Source organism: Monodon monoceros, unplaced genomic scaffold, assembly GCF_005190385.1.
Source record: "Monodon monoceros isolate NGI ecotype Baffin Bay Population unplaced genomic scaffold, NGI_Narwhal_1 Super_Scaffold_11, whole genome shotgun sequence".
Lineage (NCBI taxonomy): Eukaryota > Metazoa > Chordata > Mammalia > Artiodactyla > Monodontidae > Monodon > Monodon monoceros.
In genome coordinates, this window is record NW_021703767.1 from 124,201,401 (window position 1) to 124,220,504 (window position 19,104).

Below are 19,104 nucleotides of genomic sequence, written 5' to 3' on the forward strand. Positions count from 1 at the left end.
CCTCAAGAATGTGTAATTACAGTCCCAGTGTGGGGTGGGGACTGGAGTGCCCCCCAGTGAGGGCATATTTGCACTGATGTGCAAAGCAGCTGTGCCCCTGGGCTCCCTGCAATGTGGTAGAGCCTAGTGATCTGGACCCCTGCTTGCCCCATCCATGGCCCTGAGAGCACCTGAACGCATAGGGCTGCTGGAGGACCCAACACAGTAACAAATCCTAGGACAGCAGTGGGCCCCAGCAGCCCCCCAAAACAGCAGTGCCCAGTGGTTATTACCTCTTACCAAATCTGCCGCCTTCTCCCCAAGTTCCTAGTTTCTAGGGCTTCTAGAGAGCTTGTTTCCCAAAAGAACAGCCCAGAACACTGCCCATTTTTCTAAGTGGGCACATGGTAAAAGAAATGGCTTTGGCTGCAGACACTGTCAAGGGGCTCACGGGCTTCCTGGCCTCTCCATGCTCCCCATCCCCCAAGCACCACTTCCGAAGTGATGTCATAGTCCTAGCCAGAAGAAAAGGTGCCCAGGGGAGGCTACATAGCAGTAACAACCCCCACTATTTAGTGGGCATCAGCAGTGGATGGATCAGACACTGAAGGTCAGGCTTGGAACCGTCGTGTTGCACTGCCTAGAATTCTTTCGGTCATTAGTTTTGCAACATCACAGGACTTTTCCTTGACTGTCTTTGTGACTCGTAACCCATAGGGCACTCTTCATCTTCTCTGACTATAGGAGCTGTGGCAGTGGTCATCCCAGAGCCTCTCCCAAAGATGCTACCAACTTAATTGAAGGTTTAGTTTTCACTGCTTTTTGCTTCTCTATTTCCATACTAATTATTTTAAAGACCTCCCCTAACCCCATCTGCCAAACTACAAGTTGTCTGGTAAATAAAGCTGGAAGAGGGGGACACATTCATTATTAATGCAGCTCTTGGGAGAGTGAATGGACTTTCATTCACATTGAGCTGAATCAGCCCTGGGAAGCTAATCTCATCTCTGTGATGTCTGGGTGTGCCCAGTGCAGGGGGATGAGGATACATTGGGGGGTGACCCAACCCATGTGGAGGAAACGGCTCTGCATTCCAGGAGCTGCCCTTCCCTTCTGCACAATTCCCAGAAATGGGCAGCTTCCCCAGGGCTGCTGATTTGCAGGCTGTGCAAAAGTGGCGTGCGGCCCCGCCAGGGGTCTAGGCCACTTGGCATCCCTAAGGCTCCACTCTCCCCTCCCTAAGACTTTGCTCTGCCCTTTGTCTCCCACCTTTGCTAATCCCAGCCCAGCACTGTCACTGCATCACTCAACCCCTCCGGGAAGCCAGCGCATTCAGCTCACTTGATTATTAAGATTTAACCACCAATCCAACTGTGTGTTATTTTATGCTGTACAGGACCTTAAACATCATCAGGTCTGGATGGTATGTGGCATGGGTGCCTCCCTCGCTTTCCCAGAGCCAATGGCAGACACCACAGTCCATCGTGGTCCTCTTTCCTGCTCAGTCTTACAACCCTTTTCAACGCAGCACCCTTGGCAGCCACAACCAGGTGACTGGTCCGGAGAGGAAACTTGTTTGCCGTCCCAGATCGAACCCACTACTCTTTAGGTTCCCTCCAAAACATCCCACCTACTGGCCGTCCTGTTCCATGGGAGGGGCTCAGGACCTCCTGGGGGAGCCTGCCTGGCTACCTCTGGAGAACTCTGTTACCCAAGTCTTCTGGGTAATACATCAGCCCCTGCTTTTCTACCCCATCAAATCCAAGCTCCTCTACCAGGATCACACCTGGACTGCTGACAGCAGGGCAGAAATGTCAGACAAGAGTCCTGAGACCCAGACAAAGGCCAGTGCCTGAAGTAAGCCAGGCCCTTGACCTTACTCATGAACCCCAAGTACCACGCGCTTCCTTATATCACAACTGTTAACACTAGGGTCTTACTTGCTAGTGTGTGAGTACCTCCTGACAGAGCCTGGAGCTTAGCCATCTACAACCCAGCGCTATGAGTCCCAGAAATGACCTGCTATAATAATTACAAGGGTGATCATGTTAAAAATGATAGGAGCACTTAATTAACGTAGGTGATGTGTCTGATGCTGTTGGAAGATTTTACCAAATTAACTCATTTAGTTGTCGTAACAACCCTATGAGGTATAACTTTGTCCCCGTGTTACAACTGAAGAAATTGAGACACAAAGAAGCAAAGTAACTCTTCTAAGGTCAGCCAGCTAGAAAGCAGCAGTGCCAGGATCTAAAACCACAACAGTGTGGCTCCAGAGCCCATGGCCAGTGCGTCATGCTAGGCAACTTCTCGTGGCAGGCAGAGTGGTGGGTGGGTGCAGACTCGGGCCAGGCCAGAGGCAGCAGATCCAGAAGTGCTGGGAAGAGGTCAGCAGTGAGCCAGAGCCAGGGAGGTGGTGTCAGAGTCAGGGAGGCCTCCAAGGCCGGACTGCTGCCCCTGTGGGAGAAGCAGCTGAGCAGGTCAGGGCCCAAGGGGCACCCAGGGTAAATACTAGTCACTGGGAACAGGCACGCCCCCTCATCCCAACTGGGACAAAGTCTGCCAAATAGGGCACAGGTCTGGTACCGCCAGGTGCTCCTGCCCTGAGGACCAGGGAGAAAGCTGAGGGATCAGGCAGCTGCCCAGCATCGTGGGAACACCAGGGGGTTCTGAGACCTCCTATTTCAGCACCCCTGTCGGGCCCCTCTCCACTGTGCTGGTCCCTGCCCCAGCCTGTCTCCTTGTGGTCCTACACACCGGCTGCTCCCCGCCAAGCTTGGGGCTGGCGCCTCACCTGGAACCCCTCACCAAGGAGCCTGAGCTAGGAACTCGCACAGCTGCAACCTTAGGCAAGTTACTTACACTCTGTCCCTCGGTTTTCTCTTCTGTAAAAGTGGGGACAGTGGCAGCATTTGACTTGTGGTGGTCATGATAGGCTACATTTATTTGCTTGGCCCAGTGTCTGGCCCATAGAGAGCGTTCAATAAACATCAGGGAGTTACCAACACCAGCATCCTTCGAAGTCCATCTCACGTCCCTCCTCCTGCAGGAAGCCCTCCTGCCTCTCCAGAGTCCTTCCTGAGCTTATGCCCTGCAAACTGGCTGGTTCCACAGATGACAGCTCAACGGAACTCAGCCCCTCGCCACTCCATCCTCGGGGCGTTCTCATGCCCATCTGGCAGCTGGTCTCAGCTCCCCTATTCCGCCTTGGCGGGCAGCCTCCTGCAGCCATGCTGTAGGACAACAAGCCCCTGCATGCTGCTGACCCAATGGTGAAGGAGATTTAAGCTCCTCAAAGACATTTCCCCAAATATTCAGGAGATGCTTGTTCACTGAATAGGCTGCGCAGCAGATACCAAATTGCTGGGAACTTGGCATGAAATGGTTTCTCCCTCTGGTCTTTAAACCCAGAAGTGCTCTCCATCCTAAAGCCTAGCCCCTCTCTGGGTTCCTCCTGTTTTGGTGGATTTATCCTTGGAAAGAAAAACCTGTTAAGGACACGTGACATGAGGAAGGGCCCATTTTTCCTGAGCCCAGAGAAGAATGATCCAAGAGGAGGAAAGTGGACAGGCCACCGGTGCTGGCCACCCTTCCCCCAGTACACACAGAGGGTCAGATCCGGGAGACTTGCACGTCCAGTCAGTACTCCCAGAGCACCTCCAATGTGCCTGGTCCTCGGAGCTGGGGAGATGGAGATGAATGAGCCCCAGTGCCTGGCTTTGGGGCTCATGGGGTGTGTGTTGGGGAGGGGCAGACAGAGGACTACAGTATACAAGGCTAAGTGGGAGCACAGGAGCAGCGGGGGGAATCTCACCCAGCCTGGGGGCATTGCAGAAAGCTTCCCGGTTGAGGCAATGACAAAATGGGGTCTTGAAGGCCAAGTAGGTATCAGCTAAGGGAAGTGATAGGGACAAGCATATCCCAGGTGAGGACCAGAAGTTGCAAAGCTGTAAAGCACAGAGGTGTGAAAAACCAAGAAGGTGCCAAGTTCTGCAAGCAACACGTGTGACTGGAGCGCAGAATGTGTGATGTGTGTGGTGCGGGGGGAAGGGGAGTGGGGAGGAGCTCCTGTTGGCTGCCTGACATCTGGGGGCGTCTGTCTTTGTATCCAGAGCACTAAGCACAGTGCCGGGCACGCAGTGGCTGCTCACCAGCACAGAATGATGAGGGAACAAGTGCAGGGGCTGCAGGGCGAGGCGGTGGGGAGCACAGGGGCCCCGCGTGACCCGGAGGCCCCCAGACCCTCCCCTCCCCACAGGCGCACCATGCAGGCTCGCTGGAAGGCTGCACGGTCCAGCAGGCCCACAGTCCTTTCTGATGACCGCAGTGAAGTTCACCAGCCAGAAGAGCCCAGCGGACGCTGCATAACTTGCCCAGGACAAACTGAGGGCTCCAGAAGCTCAGAGGAGAGGAGAGGGGAGGCAGACGGGAAAGGGCTGCAGGGCCGGTGGGAGCGGGAAGGTCACGCAGGCAGAGCTGGCATGGCCACAAAGGCCCAAGGGCAGAGCTGTGTGGGGTGGCATTTGGCCTCCCCATTTACCAGCGGGGAGCAGAGTCAGAGGCGTTAAGGCATGTGCCCGAGGGCACAGCTTGGAAAAGGGTGAAGCTGGGATTTGGCATCCAGACCAACAACTAAAAACTAGAATTCTGCCCCACTCCCCGCCCAGCTAGTCCAGGCGGCTGGGTGGGTCTGCGGGGGTCTCCGAGCTGAGGGGTTAATGGGAGCTTCGGTGTCTCAGGGTCCGCACAACCCTTCAGAACAACGTGCTCCACTGGCATCCCCGGGCCACGGGGATGCTGCCACCTGGCCGCTTGGCCCTCACAGGCCCACGTCCTCACGGGCTGAGGTCGCACCCCAATGCCCGGCCCCCTGTGTCCCCATGTCCCACCACCACAGGGAGGCTGGGGCTGCACTCAGTCCAGGGGTGAGGGGCAGGGCTGCCGCCTGGCCCGCAGCTTCCTCGAGGGGCAGAGAGGAGGAAGTGGCTTTATCTTTGGATTCTTCTTCTCAGTCCTGGGGGGCCATTCCGATTTCCCTAGGGCCGAGCAGTCCCACCTGCAGCTGAGGAGGAGCTTCCCAGCCTCAGGCCAGCATCTGCTTGCCCATTGGGAAAGTCACCCTGGCCATCACCCCAATGCGGAGGGTCGTCTTCTGGACACTCTGGGGCTCCCCAAAGTGAGGCTCTCAGACTCCCCAAAGCCTGGCAGGCCGCTCTGCATCCTGATTCAGCTGCTCCCTCGGCCCATGCCTGGAGGAGGGGCTCCTGCAAGCCCCCTCACCCCCCACCCTGGGCTGCTCAGGCTCAACCCCGCACACGGGACCCCCGCCAGCCTGCCCCGCCCCTCTCTCCTCTGCCTCCCCCGCCAGCTCCAACATCCCTTTACCTCAAGTCCCAGGCCAAGACCTCGTGGCACATCTCCCTCCGTGGCTGGCTCTGCCCTCTGCCTGGGCCCCCCTCACTGGCGCCGCCCTCCCGCCACTCCAGCGCGGCCACCCCTCAACCAAGCCTGGGCGCAGTGCTCCTCCTGGAAACCGCCCCGGAGCCTGAAGCTCTCCCCACGGGCCCTCCCTGAGCTGTCCGGCATCACGTCCCCGGTGCCCAGAGCCTCTCTCCCACTGATTCCTAGTACAGCGTCCTTGGGGGCAGGGGCAGTGCCCGATTCATAGGGCCCCGCGGAGTCTGCCAGGGAATGCTGTCTGCCCGCACTGCCTCTTCACTCTCCCTGGCCTGTGAAAACACTCCCTCTAGGAGGCACGGCTGCCCTGCGCCCCAGGCTCCCGAAGCCACCCCTTCGTTCCCGGCCTCTCCTGCTCCCCAGGCCGCCTTCCACTGAGCCGCCTTGCCTGCGTCTACGAAGTGCCACCAGGTGGCAGGTGGCAGGTGGCAGCAAGAGTGCTTTGCAGCCACTATTCCGCTGACTCATCATAGCCACCTCGTGGAGAAGGCTCTGTGTAGCCCGAGGTCCCCGAGGTTCCATGGTTGTCCATGCCACGCATCGCCACCTGCAAGTGACCACGAGCTCCCAGCTCAGCCACATGGCCACGCTGCCTCTTCTCCCTTCAAATCTAGGAGCTGGGAGTTGTTTTACTGTCACATTTCCCCTGCGGGGGTGGGGCTGGGGGCTACAGGCTGGGCTTCATTTTCCTTATCTCGGGGTCACCCTGGAGCCCTGGCACAGCTTTCGTCATAGAAATGCTTCCGGTGTCTGCTGTCTGCATTCCCCAAATGCAGGGGTGACCCTGGGAGTTGGCTGGGATTCTGCTTGGGTGGCAGGTAGGCTGAAGTGCTGTGAGCCACACAGAGAAGTGGGGTGGTGGCCCTCACAAGGGAGATACCATGTGAGCAGTCCTACTGGACACACAAGGGCACCAGCCCAGAGGAGGAGTGGGTGACCATAAGGGGGTCCTTCCCTGTCAGCCACACTCCCAAGCACTGAGCCCCCTGTAGCTCCCAGGGCCCAGCTCCCTGACCATCCCTGCCTTTGGGCTGGGGATGCCACACCCCGTCCCCAGAACTCCCTGATGGCATCAAGGCAGAGGTTCTCATACTGTCTTTCTCCCGAGTGGAGGCAACCGGAGCACAGCTTCACAGGCTGTCCCTCAGCGCTGTCCCAGCCCAGAGCTGCTGCCTCATGGAACCTATGGCTTCACACCAGCCCAGCAGGTAAGTGGCCCAGGAGAAGGGCAGGGGTGGTGACAGACAGCAAAGGGAAGGCCTGGATGCCGGGGGCAGGCCTCCCTTTGTGTCAGCAACCCCCTGCCTATGAGATGGATGCTTCTTGCCAGGGCTGAATGGTTAAACTCCAGCCCCCCGCATCCTACCTGACCCACTATCTCAACTGCTTGAGATAGGGACTCAGGAGACAAATGGACACCCCAAACTCATGTGTAGGCAGAGGCCAGGTCGATAAATGAGAGAAGGGGACAGGGACAGGCAATAGGGAGCAGTGGGGCCTGTGGTAAACAGGAGGCCACTGGTACCTTCCACCACCTGACTGCCATGACAGAAGCATTTCTGCAACGGGGCTTCCAGACAGTCAAAATTTTTAAAGGGTAGACAGAAATCTGAATTTTTATGTGAAAATGATTTTTTACATGTTGGCTACCAATTAAAAAGTTTTACACATTATATAAGCCAAATAAATCACTTCCCTTTGGGGTGGGGGGCGGGCAGCCCATAAGGGCACCTGCTTCTACCCTGCCACCTCGAGCATGCCAGCATTGAGTGGTGTGGCCACTCCAAGGCAGACGACCCTTGGTACTGCCTTGGCCTGGCCTAGCTTCGGCCGCAAAGAGGTGTGAGGTTAAAGGAAGTGGCAGTGACACTGCGGAGCAGCTGCAGGGCTTACTGACCTGGAAACTTTCCGGTCTAGCCGTCTTTAGCTGGGGGAGAGCACACAGCCACCCCAGGAGCACGGCAGAGCCCTCGGAGGAAGAGGGCAGAAAGGCACATTCAAAAATGACCGCTGCTTTGATTTGTTTCCATCGTTTGTATTCAAAAGGTTAAACATCATAAATGAAAAATGTGAAAAATTTTATGTTCGACCCAAAATGAGAAAGAAACAGGATCTAGGCCCTTCCCTGAGGTGAGGAGAGGTGACCCAATCCCCATTCGAAACGAGTAAGCAGACTGCAGAGAAAAGGGCTGGAGAAAAACAAAAGGGAAACTTCCTGAACACGAGGCGCAATGAGCGGCCGGGGAGGTGTGGGGTTTTCCTCAGCAAAGGGAAAGTCCAGGGAAGCAGGACCAGGGTGGGAGGGTCCAGCCACCTTGTTGTGGAGGCTTGAACCAGGCTGGAGGTGGGGAGGGATGTCTTCTCAGGGACCCTGCCAAACTCTGGAAGGGCAGGAGGCCACTATTCACATCTCTCTCCCCAAACCCTATAGAGTGGCTGCATCTTTCCTGCCCTCCTACCCAGCCTGGCCAGGCCAGACAGTGAGTCCTCGATGCAGAGGGGGCAAAGGGCAGAGTGGGCAGACCTACTCCGTTCCCAAGGGGCAGGAGCCATCTAGAAGCCGCCATTGGCCAGGGGACCGGCCACCCACCTCTCTTTTTTCTATATACAGCACTTTTATAAGAAGTCATGAATCAAAGCATTTGCCCCTCTGCTGGGAATGTGACGTCAGGCAAATCACTCAACCCGGGTGTGCACCTCCGTTTCCTCATCTGTTATCTACGTCCTCACCTCACAGCGTTTTTCTGGGGACAGAATGAGCCAATACACGCAGGTGCTTACAACGGTGCCTGGCGCGGAAAGTGTTACTATTACTGTCATCGGCGTCGCATCCTTACCATCCTCATGTTGTGGGAACTCTCTCCAACATCCCCTCCACCAAATTGCACAGAAGGGTTCCTGGGGCCACACAAGGCTGCTTTCCAGGCTGCCCCAGAGCACTCAGGACCGGGGCAGGAGGGGAAGGAAGCGGCTGCTTTCGAATCACCACCTTCAGCCCGCGAGATGCACAGCGCAGCCTCCTCTACAGGGAGACCTCAGCCACCCGGCGGGATGAAGGATCACTGCTCCTGCCGCTGGGCCACCCCAGGGTTCAGCAAGGAAGCACATTCTATTCCGGGACGATCTGAGGAATGATCACCACCCACAGTCCGTGCTGGCTTGTTTCCGGGGTGCAGAGAAAGGAGAAACTGTGGAGCTACATCCCATCGGGCGGTGGCGGGGGGCGGGGGGAAGAGCCCAAGTAGGGTAAAGCTGGAGGCAGAGCAGATGTCAGGAGCGTGGAAATGAATCCAACGGACCCAGTTTTGAATCCTGGTTGTGCCACTTACTAGCTGTGTGACCTCGGACAAATTACGTATAAACCTCTCCATGCAAAACTATCCTTGGTGAATGGGCAGCAGCAATCAGCTGGAGGTGGAATCAGGCCCAGTGCTGCGGCCAGGGCCGATCATTAGAATGCCTGTTTATCAGGTCCTGACCACATGCCACACTTCCCTGACCAGCACCTCAGACTAGGTGAGGTCCCTGCTCTAGTTCCCAAGACACCCAGCTGTCTGTCTTGACAGCACTTTGCATGCTGCACTCAGTTGCCTAATTGTTTATGATGTTATGTGTCTTCCCCACCAGACTGTCAGCTCCAGGAGGGCAGGGCCCATCCTCCGTTTTATTCTCCACTGTATCTCTGGAGCCCAGCGCATGCCTGACACCAAGAAGATGCTCAATAAATATCCGGATCCGCATCAGCTCTAATCCTCACAGCCACTCTGAACACTGTCCTAACACAGAGGAAAAACGATTAACACTTGAGTTTGCTCTGGTCATTGGGAAAGCCTGACTTAAGACTCTGACCTGGCTTGGAACAGTGACAGTAACAACCCCACAGCTCCTGCTGTGGTTCCTGCAGAAGGTCACGGTGTAGGCCTGGGGTGCATGCCTCTTGCTCAGACAAGCTCTTTATTGGCTCTTTTCAGGAGTAAAAGGGCAGGCTCCCAGCCTTGTCTCCATGTCTTTACTCCTCTATAGTCAAAAGTAATGGAAATTGGGAGTTTTCAGAAGTTCTGGGGGAAAGTTCCCAGAAAAATTGGTCCCTGGAAAATGGCAGTCAACTAGGCTTGAGGAGACAGAGAGCCGGGGAGAAAGTCTCCAAGGGTGTGAGCAGGCAAGGGAAGGGTGTCTGACGCTCAGTTTTAACTTCTGCCCCGTTCTAAGCTACGGGCAGCCCCCTTTCTCAGAGGCCCTTGGTGACAGCCTGTTACGTACAATAGCCGTGGCTCAGTGGGGCTTAGGGAATGAGGAAGCCACGCCTATGGTACCCACGCAAAGTGTGGCAGCTGACCCCGGAGCTCAGATGGCCTGCTGGCATGGTCCCCACCCTGCAATCCCCAGAAACACTGCAGATGGGGACGGTTTCCATCAACGACTGCGTAATCGTCAAAGAAAAATAAATGATACACTCAGAAAACTTGCACAGGGAGAAAATCTTTGGGGAAGAATGAAGATCTATTGGGGCGAGCACCTCTCCATTTCCACATATGTGGGATGAGGGCCTGGCCCCGCATGACCGGGCTAGAGGAGAAAGGGGGTGGGGATGCCTGAGACATGTGTCACAGCAGCACTGTCCCTATTACAGACACCGCTAAGGAGGCCCACGGCAGATGGGGACTTGCCCAAGGTCACACAGAGGACAGGTAGGGGGCAGAGACTCAGCAGGGGAGCCCTCTGGCCTGCAGCCCGGGCCCCTTCCCACTCTCCTGTGGGTCTTCTGAGGAAGGGAGGGAGGACTGAGGTTCCGAGGCCCCTCTGGCTGCCAATCGCTGGTGGTGCCAGACCCTGCCTGGGGCCCTCTCCTTCCTCCTTCCACACAGAGGCTCTCCCAGCCTCCACCCAGCTTTCCTATCCACACACACCAGCCCTAAGGAGAAAACAGCCCCTGTTGAGTGCTTTATTAGAATGGTTATTTGGTGGAAGTGCTAAGTGACCTGCTCTCACTCCCCTTTTCCATCCCTCCAGCCATCCCCAGTTTGAGCCCAGAAGTAAAACAAAGGCTTTGTTTCTTTATTTTGATTTCCTGCTTAAAATCTCAAACATGCAGGAAACACCCACCCAGCCCCAGATAAGTGGACTGGGGCCACTGCGGGCAGGCAGGGCCGGGGGTCACTGAGTGGGGTGGCCTGGAAGGCTCTGATGCCAGCTGACCTTAGCTCCCGGGAGCGCCAGCAGGCCTCCAGGGCCTGACTTCCTTTGCGGGAAGAGAATGGGTGTGCGGAGCATATGGGGAGTGCTAAGCCTTTTTGACTCTGTCGCCCGGGGAATCTCAACCTGAGGAATGTGGGTGTGGAGGGACCACCGAGAAGACATATCTCCTACAAGTTAGTATTTAATATATGCCCCCAAGGCTTTGGGACCGTGGCTCCACCCTTTTCCATCATCTCCAGTTACAATAAAGCAGGCATTGAAAGAAGAACATGATAGATGCTATTTTTGGGCTGCTGAGCCTCCTTGTGAGAGAATGGTACTCGCCAAGAAAGATGCATTTGCCTCCGCCTCTTCCTGGGGACCTCCATTCCCAGTGGATTTAAAATATAAAGGGGTGAATCTGGCGGTCATCTAAAAGGGGGAATTTTCAAGAAGGTGTGTTAAAGTTCTAAAGGCTAAAAAGAAGAAGAAGAAAAAAAACTGGAACTGAGTTAAAATGAATTTTGCTCTCGAAGTGAATATATAATATGCTTTGGGGAGGCAAGAACCTGTCCCCAGGCCCCCCCAAAAATAGTCAGCCCTAAGTGGAGAGTGGGCCTCCCCAACTCCAGCACATCTTCAGCAATCTCCACACAGCACCACATGCCGACAAATATTTTTACTTTTAATCTGGGTAGTTAGGATACTAGGGACGGCCTAACACACAGTGTGTATAGCAGATTCTTTTTAAACCAAAGCTTTTCTTTAAAAAGTAGGCCGTCAACATAACATGTATGTGTATTTTTGCATAAACCAATAGGTATTGACTTTAGAATATGCTTAATTGCCTTCATTGGTACAGTCTCTGACCGCTTCTACTGCAAGACAAACCCCAACAAAGCAGGTCCTTCTGAGGTCTTTGGGGTCCCAGCCTTTGCTGGCTTTTGCAGCATCTCCATGGAGTCAGGGGAAAGGGCGCAGGCAGTGTTATCCTTTGTTGGCAACTCAGGAACGGAAAACATTTCAACTCATTCTCACTACTTAGTAAAGAAAACTCGGGGACCGCCTCAGATCTCCGGGTTCTATTATGAAACTCGTTCACATCTCTGTCCCCAGTTTGAACTCCTTGACTCCTTGAAAATGGAATCTGCCTGGGTATGCAAGGCTTTTCCAGAAGGTTTTTCATCTTTTCTGCACAGCTTTAAAAGTGGTGCTTTGCTAACTGTCCTAAGTCAAGCCCAAGCTACCTGCAAATGGGCCATGTCAGGCTCCAGCTCGGGAGTGGAGTCAGGCGGGGGCGGGGCAGGTAGCAGGAGGCTGCAAACAGTTGGGGGAGAAGCCTTCTCCTGTCTCCTGTCGTCAAGGAGAGCTTCCCCCTCTGCAGCTGGAGAGCTTGGCAGAGGGGAGGACCTGGGACCACACACCTGGGACACCATCTTTCTGTGAGAGCCGAGGAAAGGGAGAGCTGGCAAGGCCATGTTAGGGGTTACAAAGGTACTACATTGCACTCTGGTCTTCCTTCCTGTAAAGCAGTCCTGCACTTTAGACCAGAAATGTATTTTGCTCAAGATTGTTGACGATGAGCGGCTTAACAAATCGGTGTCATCTAATGATAAAAAGAAAATCATGGGGTTTTCTTCTCTCTTTTCCAAATATATACATTTACCATTTAAATTACAGTTCGCTTTGGGCAGCTCTGACTAAATGATGCTCCACAGCCTGGCCTGAAGCCACAGTGGTCAAGGCAAGTATGTATTCGGATAGAGGAACTTTTTGAAAAAGGTTAAATCCCGAGATGCACACTCATTCCTCCCCGGGGTGAGTTCAGGCAGCAAAAGGATCTATCGACAACCTTGATGGAGACCCAGGTGGCATTTTCAGTGAATTCGCTGGGAACGTGGAGGTAAAAGAGCCAAGACATGGAAACTTGGGAGCGAGGCTCTAAAAGCCAGCCGGAGGCTGAGGGCAGGCCCAGCCAGCCAGGCCTCCTGACCAAGGATGCGCTGAAGCCCTGCCAAAGGGATCAGGTGCAGGCAAAACGGTCACATCTGCTCATTTGGGGTAACGGGTACATGGTGCTTGTTATATATTATCCTTCATCTTTTTATATTTTTGAAAATTAAAAAATATACCAAGTGCACAAATGATGGAGGGGTTCCAGGTTGACAGTGAGATTAATGAGAGTCGGGGAAAACCACTTCCATCTAGGCTCCCTCTGCCTTTCTTGCCAACCAGCCACGCCTGCACCTCCGTGGCTTCTGCTGCTTCACAGTGTCGCTGTGCATGAACTGCTCTGTCCCCTCTCCTCACGAGGCCTTCGCTCCACTGCAGCACTGATTATATATGGCCAGAACCCTGTGGGCCATGTCCCATGTCCCATGAGCACCAGGAGAGGAGGGGCGTGTCATCAAATGACCAAAGTCATCAGTCCTGGGAGTGGCACTGAGTAACAGACGGAGCTCAAGGACCAGAAAGACCTTGGTGAGACTCCTTCCAGACTCTGCTCCTCTCAGGCCATGGCCGCGGGGATGCCTACTTAACCACCCTGAGCCCCCATTTCCACATCTGTAAGAGGCTAACAGCAAAACTGTTGTGAGGCTTAGAGATGGCCAATGCGGAGCATCTACCCCAGCCCAGCCCACAAGTCTTCACTGAAGGAAGGGAAGGAAGAGATGGGAAGGAGGGAGCGGAGAGAGGGTAGACCTCCAGAGAGGCCGTCTTTAAGCCATGCCATCTGAGGAGAAGTTGAGAAAGCACAGGCTGCTTGTGCTGGAGAAAAGCACGATTGTCAAGGTTCACGTGGCACAGATCCAGCGGGACAGGTTAAAGGGAGAAAGAAAAGAACTTTGCCAGGATAAGTGAATCCCCAAATGGGGTAAACTGATTTAAGGGGCGTCAAGCACCCTGCCTCTGAAAGCGTCCAGCTAAGACCCGCCCCTCACAGGCTGCACCAGAGGGACCCCCTGTTGAAAGTTTCCCAGCCTCTACTCAAGGGGTCACTTTCCCATTTGGGCTGTATTTGTCTACTACTGAACTATTACTGGTTTAATCGTTACCTTAAAATCACCATACTTTTTAACTTAAAATTCTTACTCAGCCTTAATCTCAGTAAAATAGCCAGTAAAAAAAAAAAAGGGTTTGATGTCATACCTGTATTTTTATAGTACACATAAGTAAGTGTGTGTATATATACATATATTTATAACTATTAAAATGTGTCCCACCTAAAACCATCTACCTCATCACTATGAGAAATGTGCTCTCCTGGGTCTGAATTGAGACTAAATATGCTCCAGGGGCCCCTTCTGGGTCTATGGTTCTGTTATCTGAAGGCCGCTTGAATACTGATAATGCTAATTCTTAAGGCCCTTTCTGGTCTCCCAGGCATGTTCTCATCTGTGTGTTTCATCTAATCCCCATGACAACCCTGAGGGCGGGGCAGAGAAGTCGCAGACAGAGCCTGGGCCCCTGCAGTACAGGACTCTCCCAAGGCCCTGTCAACGGTCACAGAGGACCTGAATCACAGCGCTGAACTCTCCATACCCCCTCCCTCCTTCTACTGCCACACACTGTACAGCCAAATCCCTTCCTGGTACCGTCCAAACTCTCATTAGCAACACAACCCAGATCCAAATCACGATGTTTTATCCATTTAGGTGGCCAGATGCCAGGCTCCGTAGATGAAAATATGCCTCTCTGAGACCCAGAATGTCATTTCACAACCAATGATGACCCACACAGTCATTTGGCCATCTGGCCATCAACAGGTTCCACCGAGTAAAGCTATCAAAAATACTAAAGGAGGGCTTCCCTGATGGCGCAGTGGTTAAGAATCCACCTGCCAATGCAGGGGACACGGGTTCGAGCCCTGGTCCGGGAAGATCTCACATGCCGGAGCAACTAAGTCTGTGAGCCACGACTACTGAGCCTGCGCTCTAGAGCCCATGAGCCACAAGTACTGAAGCCCACACGAGAAGCCACCACAATGAGAAGCCCGCGCACCGCAACGAAGAGTAGCCTCCGCTCGCCACAACTAGAGAAAGCCCGCGCACAGCAATGAAGACCCAACGCAGCCAAAAATAAATAAATATAATTAATTTAAGAAATACTAAAGGACAATGATAGCGACATTAAAAAGCTAAATACACACTGCTACTTCATGACCCCTACAAGGGGGATGGCTGCAGAAAGCTGCCATGGATCATGCTAATGGGCTACAGGCCCTTGGCTCAGTGGTGGGGCTCAGTGGAAGAAGGCCAGGGGAATCTCAGAACAGGCAGGACCAGCCTCATTATGTGCAGCAGGAATGCAACCTAGAAGACTGGAGATGGGCACCAAGGGATGCATGGCAGACACCAAGGAGTGCAGTATGGCTGTCACCTCGGCCTCGACAACGTCCTCTGCTGTCTGAAGTAGGAGGTGGCGGCACTGCCCTCTCAGTCAGAGTTCCACAAGACAGACCCACTAGCTGATTGCATGGATTTCCACCCACAAGCTGAGAACTGACACCCGTCCCGCTCTACCTCCACTCTTGACACCGGCTCTACCACGACAGCCTGCTGGCCTGGCTGGGAGGGCAGAGCCCCAGGGTAGGTCCTCAGTGAACAGTAGTGAAGCAAGGGATCTACCCTGGGATCCAGGGCTCATTTTCAGAGATCCACAAATCTCCCAAACTGAATGCCCAACTTCATACATCCAAGGAACTTTTCTTTGGGCTTCTCACTGGCATGTTAAAGAGGCAGTGGCCCAAGAAGGTAAAAATCATTGCTCTGAACACTCAGCCCTCTTGGTTGCCTGTCCCGTGCAAGAACTTGCTGGAAGTGGCACTAATATCCCATCCCTGTGTCCAGAGACTTCACAAAAGCTGAGAACATCTTTGGGAGATCTAAGCTCTTCTTAATCCACTATGACTTGGGTTACGTTATTTGCAGCCAAAAGCACCCGCACTGATCCGGTACCACAGGGCCCAGTGGCATCACCCAAGACTGTGAGGGGTGGCAAGGCCTCAGAGTCCACCAACAAAATTCCTCTCAAAGCTCGACCTCTCTGCTCAGCCTCTAGACCATGCATAGCTGCCAGATGCCCCGGGCACAGGGAGCTCACCCAGTTCCTTCCTTTTTCCCATCCCCAGACAAAGGTAACTTTACCTCCTAGCCAGCCAGATACCTGCCCCCGGCCAGGTAAGTACAGAGCCTCTGGAACTCAATGCACACTCTTTGGACACTTGAGAACATCCCAGCTTTGCACAAGAACGTGTTCCCAATTAGTTCACATGTGTATGGTTTGTGCAAACTACGTGATGCTCATGAGCAGGTATGTTTTCAATCGCTTGCAGGGAGGCACACTCCATATGCGGGCACTTCATTGGTAGACAATGATGACACCAGATGTGAAATATAAAATGGAGGTCACACTTCCCCAAGAAGTCACTTGATGCAGCAGGCTGGCCACCATGTGAATCAGGCTGATGTTAGGACCAGGCACCCCAGGAGCTAGTTCAGTCCATCAGAGCCCAGGAGTCCTCCCTGGTTCCAGGTGATCACTCAAGCTCAGGAACCAACCCTAGGGATAATGGACTTGCCTCTCTATAAGAAGCTCAGATCAACTGAAAGTGTGGAATACCTGTGGTTAGAGCTAATAAAAGTTATACCTGTCACAAAGATGTCTTAGGTAGGTGAAAACATAAGTAGTGGCAAATACAAACAGAGCTGGCAGCCCTGGAAGACTGTCACTGACCCACCAGGGTTCAGCAGAGGGCCACAGTGCCCCCCCCATAAGGACATGTTGAGGCGGGGGGCAGCTTCTATTAGAGCACCCGGCTTACGCAACCTCCACCCGCACCCCCAAAGAGGCTGGCAGACTCTGCGCCTCGAAAACCCCAGAGCATTAAAGCTCCAACCTTCCTGACCTAGCAGAGAAAGGACAAACTACACCTTAAACCACAGACAGAAAAGCTAACTGGTTGGGAGTGAGGACAGACTGGGGGTCAAAACCATGAATGTTTTCATGGAACATTTTCAGCCCCAGTCAGCAGGGACATGCGATTTACAGGAAATTAGGAGACTTACAAAAATGTTAGCCAGCTCAAGTTTCTTTCCTGGGAAGAAAAGTAGGAGAAACTCTAAGAACTGTCTTGGTGAAAGTGCTTTGTTCACTGCAAAGCCCCTGACACGTGTCAGTTATTAATACCAGCAGCTCGCCACCCCACACTTCACCCAACCAGTGAAAGGCAATAGAGCCAAAGCCTAACACAAGCTGCACCTGGAGCCTTCAGGCCAGGTCAGCCAGACCCTCACAAGAGGGGCCTGAGGGGCTGCGGGGTCTACATCACGGACCCTAGATATGATCTTGCGCAAGTTACTCTTTCTAGCCCCTGTTCCCCATTGCATATGGGGGTAATAATAAAACCCTTCTGCAGGAGTCTTGTCAAATGATGAGCAAGCATATCCACGTCAAGTGCCTGGTCTGTGTCAGCCCTGCTGGTAGCTATTATTACAGTGGAGCTTCAGGGCTTTTAAGTCAGATTTTCCTTATCATTCCTGCTGCCGGGGAGGTCACTCTTCTGAGGCCACAATTTCGAGCCTTGTCAGTCACCCTCTCTGGTCAGGTCCAGGATAGAGTGTGAGTCCTAAGGGGCAAGAACCATTCAAGCCCAAGGAGGGTTGCTCGGAGTAGGCGCTGGTGGGAGGAGGAGGGGCAATCCCAGAGCTCCGGGGATCAGGGCCGGGATGAAGTGGCCCTTCTCCACCTCTCCAGCCTCGGCTCTGGCCCTGGCCTGCACAGACCTCAGTTCCAGCCACAAAGTCTAATTGGTGTCCAGTGCCCACGCTCCCGCCAGGCATCACCTCCCCTAGGAGGCCTTCCCTGCCCTTCCACGCTGTCTGCTCCCACAGCCCCCGTGCTTCCCTCATCCCAGTACCGACCACGCTGGTCTGTCGCTCAGTTTGCACCCCTACCTTCCTCGCGGCGCGGTAACTGGCACTGTGCCCTACACTCGGTGGGCGACCCTGCAGCTCCCGTCAATGAATGAGCCGGGCCCTGGCTGTGACCAGAGACCCAAGCCCCCGGCGCAGCAAAGGTTTATGAAGCAGCCTGCTTTTTATCTTTCAGATGAATCTGACAACTCCCTCGGCCGATCCCTGCCCTCGTTAACGCCATTTTAAAAGGGGAAAGATCCCCCCACTCCGCCTCCATCCACCCGAGTCCCGCCGCCCACCTCCCCGCGCGTTCTCGCCAGGGCAGACAAGGAACCCAAGGGCGGTTACCATGAAAGGGGCTTTCTGTGCGGTGGGCAGGCCCTTCTCACTGGGGTCTCGATCGTCTCCGACTTCTCGATCGCACACCGTCACGCTGGAGCCTGCCGTGGGGGCAAAAGGCCACTCTCTGCCAGCCCCTGAGCGTAGTCCGCCCGTGGCGAGCGCGGCCGGGCCCGGGGCGGCCACACCTCCCCCCCGGAACAAAGCGCCCGGCCGGGTGCCCTCCCTTCCCAGCCTGCCCCGACCGCTCACCGCGCGCTCCAGCCCGGCTCGGCTCCGGCCTCAGGCCGCCTCCTCCATGCCCGCACCGGCGAGAAGGCAGCGCCGCGCCCGCCGGGCCCCGCGGCAGCCGGACTGACGGCTCCCGGCCCACGGCCTCACGGCCGCTCTGGCCTGTCCCCGCCCCGGCGCCTCCTTAAAGCGACCGCGCAGCCCGCGCGCGCCCTGGTCGCCCGGCGCGCCGCGCATTCCTTATAATGCAACAGCGGCTGCTAAAAATAGAGCGCCGCCGCCGTGGGCGCAGTGGGGGCCGGGCCTGGCGCCGCGACCCTGACACCCCGCGGGCCCCAGATTCCCAGGACGCGCGGCCCGATGCTCAGGCCATCCGCGCCGAGCGCCCCGGACCCGGCAGGGCGAGCGGACCCGGCCACGGAACCCCGCCGCCACCTCCCCCGTGGCCCCGCGCACTTACCCAGGTCCTACCCTCTGCGCGGCGGAGCTGGCTTTAAAGTGACGCCGAATGGGAATTCGCCCGGGCCTCTTTAAGAGCCTCTGCGCTCCAGCCTTTAAATCTCCGCTCCCGCCCGGCCAACTTCTGAGCCTGCAGACGCCTCCCCCGACCTAGGCGATCCCAGCCCGCCACCTTAACCGCGTTCCCTTCGAATCCCGGGCCGTGTTTCTTCCTAGATCCAGTCCCCAGCGTTGCTTCCCCCAGGCCCTCTCGGTGCCAGGTTCCTGGGCCTAAAGTTCGTTCAGATGGAGGCGACGGACGGGGACGGGCGACACTCGCGATCCATTTCATTGTTTCAGTTCCTCTAACTCCTCTCCATCGGCGTCATTTTTTCCTTATTTTAAAAATTGAGATGTAATTCACATACCATAAAATTCCAGCTTTTAAAGTGGACAATTCAGTGGTTTTTAGTATAGTCACAAAGTGGCAGCCACCACTATTACCTAATTCCAGATCATTTTCATAACACGCCCCCTCTTCAAACAAACAAACAAAAACCGCCGAACC

At 54.9% G+C, this 19,104-nt stretch overlaps 1 protein-coding gene across 2 annotated transcripts in view; it reads right to left on the minus strand.

Moving 5' to 3' along the window:
* Positions 1-18,284, minus strand: part of MRAS (muscle RAS oncogene homolog) — a 57,359-nt gene extending 39,075 nt beyond the window's left edge. The window contains exon 1 of one of the 2 annotated variants that reach the window (XM_029214846.1): positions 18,120-18,284. The gene's annotated coding sequence lies outside the window, so the exon portion shown is untranslated. Of the gene's footprint in view, positions 1-17,876; positions 17,945-18,119 lie in introns of those variants that run through there. The other variant, XM_029214847.1, reaches the window with a different exon arrangement.
* Between the last annotated feature and the right edge of the window lie 820 nt (positions 18,285-19,104).